The 16318-nt window shown below is 35.1% G+C and overlaps 1 pseudogene; it reads left to right on the top strand.

The window, feature by feature from the left end:
- Positions 1 to 2548: 2548 nt before the first annotated feature.
- On the top strand, positions 2549 to 3688 carry LOC123246253 (annotated as a pseudogene).
- Positions 3689 to 16318: the final 12630 nt, after the last annotated feature.

Here is a 16318-nt window from a genome sequence, read left to right as displayed (position 1 = left end):
CCTGGGTTTATGGTTTCTCAGGGACACAGACTATGAAGAAAGGATCATAGAGCCCAAAATAGGAACACAGCAATATCTAGATTCTAGAGTCTTGGGATCTCAGAACTAGAAGGGACCTTAGAAATCTTTTAGTTCTAACTCCTCATTTTATAGTTTTAAAAAAAAGTGAAATTGAGAGAAGGGAAATGCCTTGCACCAAGATTAATATAGAGTATTATTGGCAGGGCCAAGACTGGGACTCAGGTTTTTTGACTCCCAGACTGCTACTCTTTTCAATCTAAAATTTAAATTTCTCATTGTAGGTCATAGATTTCCTCAATCTACCCATGGAAACCAGATTAAGAACAAAGAAAGCAGAATTCTATAGTCTTGGCTCCTTGTCTTAGCTGCAGCTAGGTGCTTAGAGTACTGGACCTAAAGTCAGGAAGCCTTGAATTCAAATCCACACTCAGACACTGTAACCATGGGCAAGTAATTTAACCCCTTTCTGCCTCATTTTCTTTAACTGTCAAATGGGAATAATAATAACATCTACCTCCAAGAGTTATAAAGTACTTAGCATAGTGTCTTGCACACAGTAAGTACTACTTGTTTCTTTCTTTCCATATTTTCTTCCTCCCTTATTTCCATGCTGCTCTCCAATTTTAATTCAACAGTTCTGTGATATGTACTCTGGAGCTAGTTCTTTTCTTCTTCCTTTTAAAAAATTACTTTGAATTTAGACATCAAAATAAGAAAATATACCATATATACCAGAGAACATGAGAGTATTCTATACAAAACTGTGAATTTCTATTTCATATCATTTGCTTTTTAAAAAGGGTATGTAATAAATCATACATATATAATAAATGATACATATATTTCAAAACTGTCTTCTTGTTGGTACTTTCTTCTGAATTTCATAGAAGCTGGATTTTGTAGAATTTATGTTATACTGATTGCAGTTGTCTCCTACAAAATTAAAATCTATTCCAATGGCTCTCTTCCCCCCCTCTTTCTATTGTAATGGTAATCTCCTACCTCCAATCTCCCTCTCCTTCAAATAAAAACAAAGAGAAAGAAAGAAAATAAATATTGTAACAAACATTTGAGAGAAACAAATCTATTCATTGGTCATGATCAAAAATGTGTCTTTTCCTGTACTTTGATTACTTCATCTCTTTTGGATATGGGTAACATGTTTCATCATGAGATCTCTGGAGACATGGTAGAGGATTGCTTTGATAATTTTTAAACTACTTAAGAATTTCAACACTGTTTTTCTTTATGATATTGTCTTTATATAAAATGTACACTCGATTTTCTTCTCTTCCGTGTCAGTTCATACTACCCAGAAATCTCTAAAATTGTCTTAGAACAATAATATTTTGTTACATTCATATAGTACAATTTGTTCAATCATTTTCCAATTGTCTTAAGATGCAATTCAAGATACCCTCTTTGATTTTTTTTGCTTTTCTCCTTCTGCCTTTTAATTGTTCCCTTCAGGGTCAGAAAGTTTGTTTTGCTTGTAACTTTTTCCTTCTGGTATTATTCTCCCTCTTAATTCCTTTCTTCCCTCTCCATTATTGCTTTGTTTTCTGTTGGGTATGATGTATTTCTAAACTAAACTCTATGTGTTTGTGTGCATGTAAAAGTGTTCATCTGATGACACTTCACTTACTCCTTTCACCAGGTTTATTGCTTACATATTATTCTCATGTAATTCAATTTTGAAAAATAGCAAACCTCCTTACTTCTTTTTTTCTACACTAATGTGTTTCTTTTACACTTCCTTTTTTTTTTTTAAACCCTTACCTTCCGTCTTGGAGTTAATACTGTGTATTGGCTCCAAGGCAGAAGAGTGGTAAGGGTAGGCAATGGGGGTCAAGTGACTTGCCCAGGGTCACACAGATGGGAAGTGTCTGATACCAGATTTGAACCTAGGACCTCCTGTCTCTAGGCCTAGCTCTCAATCCACTGAGCTACCTAGCTGCCCCCTTACCCTTCCTTCTTTCCCTCTTCAGCTCTTAGACAAGAATCATTCCAGTGTCAGAACTTTATTTTTCCTATTTGACTACTTCAATAGCCTTTGAAGATATTGAAGTTCTGAAAGGATACTTGTTTCTTCATTTAATAGATTGTTAGCACTGTCATCATACAACCCCTTCCAGTTTTTCAAATAAGTTTACCTTTCAAGCTTTCTCCTGACTCTTGTGCTCATACTTCAAATTCCCTATTCAGATTTGGTCTTTTCGTCTGAAAAACTTAAAGGTTTTTTAATCCATTAAAGATTCCCCTTTTTGACTTGCAAATTTATACTCAATTTTTCAAAATTTTTGGTTGTAACCTAAAATCTTTTGCTTTTGGGAATATTGTATTTGAAAACCTCTTTTTGGACTACCCTTCTCCTGCCCCACTGCCCAAGATGCAGGAGGCCCAGGCAGAGGTCTGGGGGTTGGGCTTGGGGAGCCCAAGGTCTGGCCCAAGCTAGTAGACTACTGTGACCCTCTGTGACCCCACTGACCCAAAGTGTTATAAATTAGCTCAGCATGTCTGGGAAATCATGGATACACTAGTAGAAGATGGGATCTGTATTCTGAATGATGAAGAGACTCAGAGGAAAGATACTGTGATTTCTATGTTACTCTATATAGGAGTGAGCCTATAGCTTCACATTTTGCCCTTGTCACTGAATATAAAGACATCAAAAAATGACTTAAAAGAAGGAAAATTCCCTCTTAAAGAAAAAGTAAGATTTCTGGAAGAAAAGCTTCTTGAGATCTGATTAGATGAAGAATCCAGCTCAATGGAATGAGAAAGAGTAAACAAGGTCTATCATGCTTATCAGAAGGTCTGCCTAGGCAGAGGTAATTTGAAAAACAAATTGGATAAAATTAATAAAGAATCTTTGAAAGGTTTAAAAGAATAGCTACAGACTATAGAAGTAGATCTCCTCTAGCTCAGGACAAAGATTGAGACTCAGGAAGTGATAAGGTATCTAAGTTGGCTTTCATTTAAATGGGAGGTGGAAAAGTTGAGTAGTGGCCTAAAGATCCATGGTTTGGAACAGGAGCTAGAGCTGATGTGAAAGGTATGTAGTTGTCAAAGACTGTTGCTACAGACAGCCTAACAAGATTAGTTGCAGGAAGACAATCTCAGTAAAACAGACTTCCAAAGGTTAGGCATTCCGAGTGATAACATGAAGCATGTCTATTGGGAACTGAAGAGAGAACTGTTTACTTTACATCCTGTGACTCAAGTGCAATCCAAATTACTAAGAATATTAAAAACTTTATCCATAATCAAGAAAGCTTGTGCCTCAGTCCAGTGTGTGAAAGACCTTGTGAAGGACTATACAAAATAACATTTGACATCTTTACCTGTAACCTACAAAAGATTCACTTCTCTTTTACCAAATGACAAAGCCCTTTGTATTCCCATGGGCTCCCCTCTGTGAGGAGATACAAAGATTTTATTGGAGAGAACCAGTCTCTAGTCAAGGGCAGATAATAAGAGTCATCCTGAGTGGTGGCTCAAATTTTCAGGAACAGAATTCCTATGGCAGTAATTCTTTAGAAGACAATCATGGGTATTCTCAAGTCCCCCAAAGTCTAGTGAAACAGTATTTAGGGAAAGTTAAACACCTTCCCCCAACCTGCATTACCTGGATCAGCATAATGAAAACTGCCTTTACAACAAATAATTCAGAAGACAGCTGTGATCCTCTTGCAAAAAGCTGTCAGTATTGGGAGGGGTCTTTCTGGGTGGATGAACTGAAAGTAAATTTGGATGATTTCATTGTGCCATAATAACCTGTGCTTGCCATTAATTTCCAGCATAATTGAATTTGCACATACTGTTCTACAATCATGTAGTTTGGATTGTTTCTTTCAGTTTAGACTAAAATAGTTATATAGCCAGCTCTATTTTAGTTCAATAAAGATGCATGCACTTCTTAATAAACTATAGATTCCTTTAGTGTTTTTTAAAGACAACATTGTCTTTGATAACAATTGCTGTAGACTTAGGCATCTCAGGTAAAGAAAAATGAAAGGTAAAGAAAAAAAAATGAAATGACAAAATAATTAGAAAGCTGTTTGTAGAAAAAACCTACCTATTACTAATTGGGTGATAGATGGAGTCAGGTAGAAAATGTTTTATAATTTCAGACATATCAGTATGTATGTGTACTTGGCAAAAAGAACAAATTGTTGCCAAATTAAAAAAAAAAAAGAAAATATCTTTTCATTTATAGCAGAAGCAGCTAGGTCATGTGTTATCCTGATTGTAGTTTCTTGATACTTAAAGTGCTCCTTTCTGGATGCTGGCAGTATTTTTTCATTGATGTGAAAGCTTTGACTATAACATTCTAGGAACTTTTTTTTGGAAGGAATTCCTTTTAAGAAGTGATCAATGGATTCTTTCTTTGTTGTTTAGTTCTAATAGATCTGAACTGGCCAAATTTTTCAGAAAATCCAATAATTCTTAAATTATCTTTCCTCGAACAAGTTTCCAGGTCAATTGTTCTTTAAAAAAAATATCAGATATTCTATATTTTCTTTTTTTGTCTTTAATTTTACTCTAATATTTCTTGTCATCTCATGGACTCCCTTTTTTGTCTGTTTATTTCGTTCTTGTTTTCAGGGAGTCCCTACTGTTTACCAGTTCTGATTCCTTCCTCCATAATGTTTATTTCATTTTAATCTCTTGATTTATTGCTTCTAGGTATTTATGGAAGCCCTTATTTAATGTTCTTCCTCTTTCTACCTCTAATCCACAAAGATTCAAAAGAATCTTGATTTGCAAAAATATTGTCTGGCATTTGCTCAGGGTCCATTATCTCATTTGATTGATGAAATTTCTTCATGTGGAAGACAATGCAGATGTGGCTTCATGATGGGGAATGTCTTAGGGAAGTCTTAGAGTGACTGTTAAATAGAAATGGACATACAATAATTGAGTCTTCCTAACCATGTGATTGGGAGAAAGATTTTCTTTTTTTGATTGGCTATGTAGCCAGAGCTTTTGACTTTTTCAAGAAGACTCTAATCAACTTTGCTCACCTCTTTACTCCATTTGCATTTAGGGGAACTTGGTGACTCTTGCTCATGGTAGTGTCTGATGATAGACAATGAAGGTATTGGGGCCTTCTTCATCTCTGAGGTCATTTAATTTTTTTCCCCTTCATTCTAGATGCAGAGATGTAGTCTACAATCTCTGGGAAAGTAAGCCATGGGAATGTGGGAGTCAGGATCATGATGGTTTTCCAGTCAGTGCAGCACCAATACCCCAAAAATTAAAAAATGATTTTCAAAAGCAAACTTTGGAACCCCAGTTCAGTGGAAGGACTTGATTGAAAGTCATGCTGTCTGTAAACAGGATAGGAGCATAGGAACTTAGCTATGTTTTAGACTTATTTTCCCTAAACCAAGGTAATATAATAGAGATTATGCTTCAGAAGTTTGTATATTTGTTCTTGCTATATCTTTGAAGTAAAAAAATCAAGAACTCCTTCCAGATTCCTTTTATGACACAATGATGCCTAAGTCAGAAGAAGAAAAACAGAGAAAGAAAATTATAGGCTAATTTCCTTAATTAAAATAAGTGCAAAAATTAAAATGAAGTAAAAATGCCATTGTAAAATCCAATTCATGTTAAGAGGTTAAACTGTAGTGGAGTCTATAACAAAGGGAGGACAACAGCTGATGGGATCTTGAGCAGTAGGGGAAAATACTTGATAAATCTCTTAAGGTTCTCTAGGACCCTGAGGGATCTCAGATAGCATGTTAAAGATTTCAGAGTCCCTGGGCCTCTGACACTAATGCTGTACTGATCTTTTTTTTTTTTTTTTTAAACCCTTACCTTCTGTCTTGGAGCCAATACTGTGTATTGGCTCCAAGGCAGAAGAGTGGTAAGGGTAGGCAATGAGGGTCAAGTGACTTGTCCAGTCACACGGCTGGGAAGTGTCTGAGGCCAGATTTGAACCTAGGACTTCCCGTCTGTATGCCTGGCTCTCAATCCACTGAGCTACCCAGCTGCCCCCTACTGATAATTTTTTATTGACAATCCCTGTGGCTTCCAAGGCCCACACCTAGGGACTTTCTGGTAACCCTGGTGATTTCTCAGGGGATCTCTCTGCTCTTACTGCTTCCAGAGACAGAGTGTCATAAACTACATCTGTTTCTGGCCATGTCTCATCATGTTAGGAGGTTACCCTGCAACTGGTGCTGACTTTCCTTTCCCTCAGGTTGACCTCTTACATAGTTCTGGGATAGAAGAAATCACTGTAGTTTCTCATTAGATTTTTCGTCTCTCTTTTTTTTTAATCATTATTCAGTCTGGTCCAAATTTCTGTATTTTTTGGAAACTGGGCATATCTGAAGCCTACAGTGTTGAAATGTTTTTTTAAATATCATGGTATTTAGGAGAGTCAGGCTTTGCTATTGACCAGCCAGAAGACCTTGAAAAAGTCACCTTCCTTTCTGTGGGTCTCAGTTTCATCATTAGAAAAGTCAGGAATTGAGCTCAAATCTCTATGGTCCCTTTTGGTTCTAGAAGACAATGTTTCTATAAGAAATAATTAGGCAGACATCTAGCCAAGATGGTTACCCAGCTCCTATACATACATATATATAAAATACATATGTGATATACACATATTCACATATGCCCATGGATATATTTATATAATCTATAACCCATATGTATATTTTAATGTCATATTTAATATCTAAACACATGATATATAAATGTTTATATGCATATGTAGAAGATATAGAGATTTATGGAAAGCATAACTTTTGAAAAGAGAATATAAATACAGCTATATCTATGAGATACATGTTTATATATGTATCATATATACAGAAAATGCTCTGAATGTGTTGTAATAAGTAGAAAGATGGTCTTGCTGTCAAGAAGATCTGAGCTTAAGTCCTGCCTGACATCTAGTACTATAAATTACAAGAGTTAAGCATCATTGGTTGGGGGAGCTTTCATATTGGCAATTTACCATGCTGATGAAATGGCATGCTTCAGCCTCCTCAGTCAAAGAAGAATCACTAAAACTTGTAGAAATTCTCTCCTTCTTCCCATCCTTGCTCTCTATCTTCCTCTTTCTCCTTTTCCCTCCTCCCACTCTCCCCTCTTCATTTACAAATATTCATTTTAAGAATATAATTCAATAGGAATAATATAGATTCGACTGTCTATAAAGGATTATTTCAGTCTTCCTTCAAGTTATTTTAAGTAAACAAAAAAATTAAGGATGGAAGGTGTCAATGTCACAGGACTGACAGTCTCAAGATGTCAATCCAAAGCTATGTGATCTTGTGTTTCTAATTCTGGATAGACCCAAGTCATAGAAATTTAGGAACCTCTGAGCAGATTGCCAAGAACAGCTATGAAGTTGAAAGTGTAAAGGAATGAACATGTAATTACAGTATCCAGCATCCCAGAAAGGTTTATGATGATGAATATATTCTATATTTCCAATATTTCTCATGAAACAAAAGTGAAAAAAGCCTACCAGTTGTGGTTTCCTTTTTAGTCACAGATATCTTTAAGTAAGTCTGGTACACTGATTATTCATTGAATGTTCAGTTTTTTTTCTTGAAAGGATTTGGATCTAAGAGCCTGAGAAGTTTAAGTTCCTTGAAGAGTATGTTAATAGGTGCTCTATTTAAGTGTCAAGAGCTAGGGACAATAAACATGGGGATGAAATATTGAAAAGGAGACAAGTTTGTTGTCCTTGATGTGTGAGAATATGGGCAACATTTGGGAAGCAGAAGATTTCTATATTTCTATTTCTGGAGAATACTGGAATCTAAATGATTCAGGTTTTTAAATGTCCATTATTTTTGTTATTTTAAAATATTTCCTTTTTCCTTCTCTGAGTCTAATTGTTTAAACTCCCTGAAAGAGAATAAATAGTCCTTTACAAAGCAAAAATTCATGATCCTAACAGACTTATGGTGTTTGACAAGATATTTTCCTTGAAAATATTTCAATTTAATTCAGTAGCATATGTTAAATACAAAGCACTGTGCTACTGCTAGAGTTACAAAGAACAAAAGTCCTTGTACTCAATGAACTTACATCCTTTGAATAGAAGGGCCAAGGAATTCAAACATATGCATATCAAGTACATACTGGCTTTATACAAAACACATACAAAATAATTTTAGGAGAGACTCCAAACTACTGGTTAAGGCCAAGTAACAATTAATCAATAAACACTTATTAAGTACCAATATAGAACAGGAACTGTGCTACACACTAAAGGAATTATTGACTTTCCTTAGCTTTCTAAGAAGAAAGGGATTTTAAAAAATAAAGACCAGGATAACATGCATTCTCAGAATGGAGACCATGTATACAAAGGCATAGGGAGAGAATATAGAATGTTGTGTATATGGAACACTTTTCCAGTTCAGTTTTAACAAAATAGAAAGAGCATAAAAGAAAGTAAAATGAAATAAGACTGAAAGTATTTATCTAATTTAATACAATGTCCAAATTTACTTAGCAAAGGAGATTTTGCTAAAATTAACTAAGTTAAATAAAATACATAGACTAGCTAAGTATCTGATTCAAATGCATTACCAATGGATGCCACAGGTCCTAGAATGTTGTATGAAATATTTAGAAGAATTATATAAAATGAGTTATCTTGACATGTTTTATTTTGGGGTTTTCCCAGAGACATGAGTAGCTACAATTGGTCCCTGATTCCTCTTCCCTAAAGAATTAGACTCTGAAACATCCATCAATTTTGAAATTCTAGTGAAAAGGCCCCCTAAGCAGATTTAAGGGAAAAATTTATACAATTAAGGGAAAATGTCTTATAAAATAATGAGTACATTTTGGGAAAAGGAATTTTTAAATGACAGAATGACAGAATATTAGAGTCGTTGGGTACCTTAGTCTCAACTAGTCTCAAGTGAAATTTTTATTTCAGAGAGAAAAGTAAGCAGGGACAATCGAAGGTCACAGTGTAATAAATGTGTCCCTGGCTTGTAGTTATGAGCTCCAGATTAAGGTGGTTTGTGTTTCATCACAAGTCCTGAACTTCATCATACCCCTTTAAAGCAGTTTTCCTTTTTATTTATCTGTGCCCAGAGTATGCCTGTTTGTGGTGAAGGGGCTCTAAAAAAAACAGAGAGAAATAAGAGAATTTTTTTTCTATAATGTTGGAAGATTTTTTTTCCTTTTCATTTTTTTCATTACTTGCTATGATTTCTTCCTATCTCTCTGTCACAGGAGCCTAGATCAACCTAGTGGAACAAGACACATAGCAGTGAAATGAGGTAGCAATCAACTCTTCCAATGCCCCTGTAGTTTAATGAAAAAGATAATACAATGCTGTTTCATTCAAGGTTAGTGCCTACTAACATGATAGCCATTTATTTAAAAAGCAGCATGTTGCTTATTATGCAAATAAAGTAACATGTACAGAGCTTTGCAAACATTAAAGTGTATATAAATGATAGCTATAATTGTTACTACATGTTATTGAACTAACAAATGCCAAAAATCGATCTAAATTAATAAGGATAGTGTCCAAATTAAGTTTGCTTTAAGGATTCACTCTCACTTAAGATATGACTGAAATAGTATACCTTTAGCTCTCAAACTTACAGCCAAGTGGAAAAGGGAAGGAGAATATTATTAGAATAACTCTTTAACTATCAGAAAACCAACCTTTTACCCTATCCTTGAGACTAGTGGGGGGAAAAAAGCTGATTAGGTTCTCAGAAGCTATTTGAAGATTAAGATTCTATACTTAAAGTATTGAATAGGATATCCTGAAAGCAAAATTTTCAATTTTCCTCCTTCAATCCCCTAACTTGGTATTTGATTTCTTTCTATATCTGAAAACAAAATAACAGAATCTCAACTTATATGAGGTAAATGGGGCTTTATCCAGGATACCAAGATCCATGTAAGAGGAGAATGTTTCTTCCCTCAGAGGGTGCATTTCTTTTCCCATAATGATAGGCATCCCAGCACCTTTCCTTAGAGTCCTCTCCCATCATTAAGACATAACTGCTTCTGGGTTACCCACCTCCAAGGTGGCATCATTTTTTCAGGACTTGATCTAGCTCCTTACTTGCAGTAAGGTCTGAGGTTGGATTGCCTCCTTGCTAGAGCACAACTGAACCTACAATTAGACTATTCTCTGCCACACTAACATTCCTCTCACAGCTGTTTTTTATTCCATGTCCATATTTTGCTTGTTATAACTTTGAAGAGTACCGTTCATTTTCTCCTCTTCTATCTTGTTTCAGAATCCATCTCACAGCTTTTCTGGTTCCTGCTTCTTATTTTCCCACATGCTATATACCCATTATTTAAGACTTAACTCATTTCATCTAAGTAATACTCCATGGAGGCTGCCTTTTAGTCTGTTTTATCTTAAGACTGTTGCCTTAACTCCTCCCTGTTTTTTAATTGCTTTCCGTTCACCAGTCAGCCCCTCCACTTTTCCATGAGCAGAAGCACATTCCTTAACACTCTACGTGACACTGATATGAAACTCTGACTCTTCTAAGTCATTATATTTTTCGGCTCTTAAGGCAGCAGGAACTTTGTTGTTTTTCTCTTTTGTATCACCAACAACTTGAATGATACTTTGAAAATAGTAGGCAATTAATAAATGTTTGTCAAGTTAAATTCATAAAATGATAGACTGAGAGCTAGAAGAAACCTTAATGGTCATGCAGATTAACCTCCTCATTTTCCAGAGGAGAAATCTGAGGACTCCTGAGATAATTTGTTCAAGGTAATATAGATACTTCTGTTTGAACAAATTTGAGTTCCCCTATACAAATGTAGTTATTTACTTTTTGTTCTGCTTCTAAAACTCTTTCTCATGACATGATCACCTCCCATCTTTCAATGTGACTCTAGCTCATCAAACTACTTTGTCTGAGCAGTCATGGTGGCATGTTTTTTGCCTATCTGAAGGGGATATCCTATACTGCTGCTTTTGTTTTTATTTTCTTTTTTGTGATCATTCAGCAAAGCATGGTTCCCAAAACATGTTATTATAACAGCATTTATCATGAATGAAAATATCCAGATGTAAGAAGGATCTCTAAGATATTGATTTAGAAATTTAGGAAGAAATTCTAGAGTCATCTTAGTCCAAACTCTTACTTTTACCCTCTTTAAAAATCATAGTGTTATAGATTGAGAACTAGAAGGGATTTTGGAAATCATCTAGTCTAACCCATTGGTTTTGTAGATTAGGAAACTGAAACTTAGCTGGGCGAAATCATCTCCATAGGGTCACATGTATGGTAGAGCCAGGAATATAACTCAGGTACTCTAAGTTCAATTGTTTTTCATTGTACCATGCTCCCTAAGGTGGGTTTCATATGCATTCATGCAATGCACACACACACGTATGATATACTCATGTAAACACACGTGTATACACACAACACATATATACTCAAACACATGTGTTTGTTTATATATATGTGTTGTTGGTTATTCATATGTGTGTATGTGTAAAGGAGGGGGTGCCACAGTGAGACTTAACAAAAGCTGAAAGTCTGCAAAACTAGACTTTGAAAGCGAAAGGTAGGTGCCGTGAATAACTTAATTTCATAGAAAGAGATCAGCAAGAAAATGAATGCACCTTTAAAGCATAGATTATATTCACACTTTTGTTTCATCCACCTAAGATTCCAAAAGGCACTGGAGAGGTAAAAAAGACCAAGGTGAAACTGATCACCCTCATGAAACAAGAAGTGATTTTCTGAGACTTTTGCACACTATGAAGAATTTGTTGATGAGAGGCAAGCTTTCTTCCATTCCATGGCAGAAAGTGACAGAAAACCTCAGAGCCTCAAATCTGAAGAATTCAAAGGAAAAGAAGTTCCTGCTTTACAAAACCATTTTTCAGTTCTGCAATGGAAACATAATTTTTACCTACAATTTAATATACAAGAAAGATCTTTTGATTGTTAATCAAAACACCAAAGTTTGAATTCTGGTCTGCTATGTACCACCTAAGTGACTTTAGTTAAATTACCTTTATCTAGATTTTAATTTCCTTACTTATAAAAGGAAGAAAAAAAGGGATTGCATTAGTTATCTTATATTCCTCTAATTCTAAAACTTATCCTAAGATTTGTTATGGAATTAGAACATGGCATTAACCAGATCATTTTGTTTTTTTATAGATATTTACTGTCAACATTGGCAAATATTTTGCCTTCAGGCATGATATATATGTATATGTGACTATGGACACAGGAACACACATGTAAATAATTTGCTCCAAATGACAAAGTCCTACATGGAGCTGACCTAGCCAGAGTTGAAAAGAAAGGGTAGAGGCTTGCATGCAGGAAGCACTTGATAAATGACTGTTGAATTTAATGATATTTTCTCTGAAACAAGCTGTGTAAGAATTATAATATACAATTTGTAGATGAGCAAACTGAGTATGTGTTCCTCAAGGTGATACATGTTGGTAATAATGGACTCAGCACTAGGATCTAGGTTTTCAGCTTACTTTTAAAGCTTATTCATTTTTTTCTAGAGGGATCAGGCAAAATATACAAGTATTCATTCACCTCAGGCAGGCTAGCTTAAATGATGTAATTCAAATAATGGAAACCATGCAGGAATTAAATAATTTTTGAAATTCTTCTTTTGAATAGCTCGAATTATTAGGAAATTTTTCTTTAAATCACATAAAAATCTGTCATTCTGCAATTTTAACTGTTTATTATTTGTTGTTCCATTTAGGTCTAACTAGAGCAATAAGAGAGGACATCCTTGTCTTTTATTTTATAGATATGGATACTCAGAACCAGAAAGATTATGTGTCACTTACCTAAGGTCACCCCTAACAAGAAGCAAAGCTGAAACTCAAATCTATATCCTCTGGTTCTAAATCTAGCACTCTTTGCACCATACCAGTCTGCTATCTGACAAAGATAAATGTACAGACTAAGTTGCTTGCATTTGTAGCTAAACTCAATAGAAATAAGACCTTTCCAATAAACTTTTTTGTGTGAATAAAGACATTTCCTCAAACATTTTGAAACTATTGAAGAAAAAGAACATAGTCACATAATTAGTCTCAAAATGATGGCTTCTGGCAGTAACCAGATAGCATAATCTTTATGATTATGCCACAAAGGTGAGAACCTATGAGTCAGATGCAAAAGTACTACATACAGGGGGCAGCTGGGTAGCTCAGGGGATTGAGAGTCAGGCCTAGAGACGGGAGGTCCTAGGTTCAAATCTGGCCTCAGCCACTTCCTAGCTGTGTGACCCTGGGCAAGTCACTTGACCCCCATTGCCTACCCTTACCACTCTTCTGCCTTGGAGCCAATAGACGGTATTGACTCCAAGACAGAAGGTAAGGGTTTAATAAAAAAAAAAAAGTACTACATACAGTAGCTCTTAACAAATATTCATACTTCTAGAATTACCAATCCTCTGACCAACCTCCAAACTCCATTCCTACCACACAGAACTGCCATATGGCCAGAAAATGATGAGAAAAATTTGAGTCACCTAAAATTCTAAAGTAATATAACCAATCAATAAAGGGATGAATCTAAATTTCAATAAGGTATAACAACTTGTATCTTATTGAAATATAGAATATATATCATATATCATATAATATAATAATAATAATCACTGATAAGCAAAATTTTAGGTAACTCGAATCAACATTTATTAAGTACCTACTGTGTGCATGCCAAGAACTGAGGATACAAAGAAAGGCAAATAACAACAAAAACCTAGTCCCTGCTCTGAAGGAGCTTACAGTCCAACTGAAGATATAACATGCAAACAACTATGTATAAACAAAATATATGCAGGATAAATTGAAGTGAATCTTATATTGAAGGCACTAATATTAAAGGAAATTAGGATTGGCATCTTGTCAAATGTAGGATTTTAACTAAGACTTGAAGTAAGCCAGGAGACAGAGATGAATAGGGAGAAAATTCTCAGCATTGGAGATAGCCAGGAAAAATGTTTGGAGTTCAGAAATGGAGTATTATGAGAAAAGAAGGTGAAGTAAAACAATGTCACTAGACTGTAAAATAAATAAGGGAAGAGTAGGGAGAATAAAGAAGAGGTCCAGTTAGTATAAACTCTAAAAGTCAAATGGAGGATTTTAAATTTGATCCTGGAGGTTATAGTGATCCACTTGAATGGGGATGGAGTGGGGTGGGAGCAAGATATTGCATGGTTTTACCTGCACTTTGGGAAGGACCACATTGATTGTTCAGTGGAGGATGGAATGGTGTGGAGCCAGACTTGAGGCTGGGAGATCAACCAGAATGCTATTGCAATAGTCTAAGCATGAAGTAATGAGGTATTATCCAAAGGTAGTGGCACTGACATAAGAGAGAAGGGGGAGTATGCAAGAGGTATTACAAAGGTAGAAACAATAAGGCTTGGCAATTGATTGGACATGGAAGGTGAGAGGGATTGAGGAGCCAAAAAAGACACCTAGGTTGGGAGACTACATGACTAAGAGGATGGTAGTGAACTTGTCAGTGACTGGGAAATGAAGAAGAAAGAAGAGTTTAGGAAAAGATAATGAGTTCAGTTTTGGACATAACTAAGTTTGAGAAAATTGATGGTACATCTAGTTTGAGATGTCTAATAAGCAATTAGAAATGTGAAACTAGAGGTTAGGTTTGGATAAACAGATCTAAGAAACATTTGCATAGTGATAATTTGATAATTGAATCCATAAGAACTGATAAGATCACTAAGTAAAAGTTAGAGAGAGAAGAGAGACCTAGGACAAAACTTTGTGGGACAATTAGAGTTAGTGATAGGGAAATTATGTAGTTTGTTGTGGATAGACACAAATGGTGGCTTGTTACTTTGATTGTTTAGAAGATATAATTAAACAAATTCAACAAATAATGCCTATGTTGTACTATATACTGAGTAGTACTAACAAGATTAATATTAGAGATAACATATTAACATATAACTTTGATTCTTGTATTGGTATCCATTACTAAGGAATAGTTAACAGCGTCAGAAGTTACAGAGAGCTCAGTTAATGTGAAAACTCAAAATATCATTCAATTTGGTGTTTAGGAGGTAACCACTATGACTAAATGGCAGAGTAGATAAGGTACTGGGAGCTTCAAACACTCTGTTACTCTAGGCAAGTCATTCAACCTCTGTCTCCCTCAGTTTCCTCTTCTGCAAAATAGGGATAGTAATAGCACTGAGCTGTTGTGAGAGTCAAATAATTTGTTAAGTGTTAAGTACAAAGCCTGACATAGGAGGCACTTAATTAATGCTTTTCTCTCCTCTCTCTCCCTAATGGGAAACAGAAAGCTAGATTTCACGGAGTTGGGGAAAGAGTGGGTAAAGAGACACATTGAGTATAGACAATTTTTTTTAGAATGTATTTTTTCTTTATTCTAAGACATTTCATTTTACCAAATACATATAACAAAAAATTTCAACATACATTTCCCAGAATTATAAAATCTGAATTGTTTCCCTCCCTTCTCTCTTCCCCCTCTTGGAGATGGTAAGCAATTTGACCTGGGTTTTATATGCATTATCATGCAAAATATAAGTTCCATATTGGTCAGTGCTATAAGAGAATATTCATATGAAACCAAAACCCCAAATAAAAACACATAAAAATTAAAGTAAAAAATAGCATGCTTTGATCCACATTCCAATTCCAATAGTTTTTGGAGGTTGATAGCATTCCTTGTCATAAGTCCTTCAGAATTGTCCTGAATCACTGTATTGCTGAGAGCAGTTGATCATCAAAAAACTGTTGCTGTTACTGTGTTCAATGTTCTCCTGATTGTGCTTATTTCACTCTGCATCAGTTCATGTAGATCTTTTGGCTAAAGATTTTTAGTTTATAATAATCAAAATTTTCATTTTACATCTTATGATACTCTCAATTTCTTTTTTGGTCATAAATTCTCTTCTCCATAGATCTGCTGAGTAAGCTATTTTTTGTTCCCCTGATTTACTTAGGGTATCATTGTATCTAAATCCATTTTTATCTTATCTTGGTAAAAGGTGTGAGAAATTGGTCTATATCTAGTTTCTGCCATACAGTTTTCCATTTCTCCAAGCAATTTTTGTCAAATAGTGAGATCTTACCCCTAAAGTTGGAGTCTTTGAGTTTATCAAACACTAAGTTGCTAAGGTCATTTACCCCTGTATATTATGTATGTAACCTATTCCATTAATCCACCATTCTTTTTCTTAGCCAGCACTAGACTTCTGATGATTACTGCTATTTAGTACAGTTTGAGATCTGGTACTGCTAGGCCACTTTCCTTGACCTTTT

This window comes from Gracilinanus agilis, chromosome 4 (assembly GCF_016433145.1).
Source record: "Gracilinanus agilis isolate LMUSP501 chromosome 4, AgileGrace, whole genome shotgun sequence".
Taxonomy (NCBI): Eukaryota; Metazoa; Chordata; class Mammalia; order Didelphimorphia; family Didelphidae; genus Gracilinanus; species Gracilinanus agilis.
The sequence above is the reverse complement of the archived record's forward strand: the minus strand, read 5'-3'. Positions and strand labels throughout refer to the sequence as shown.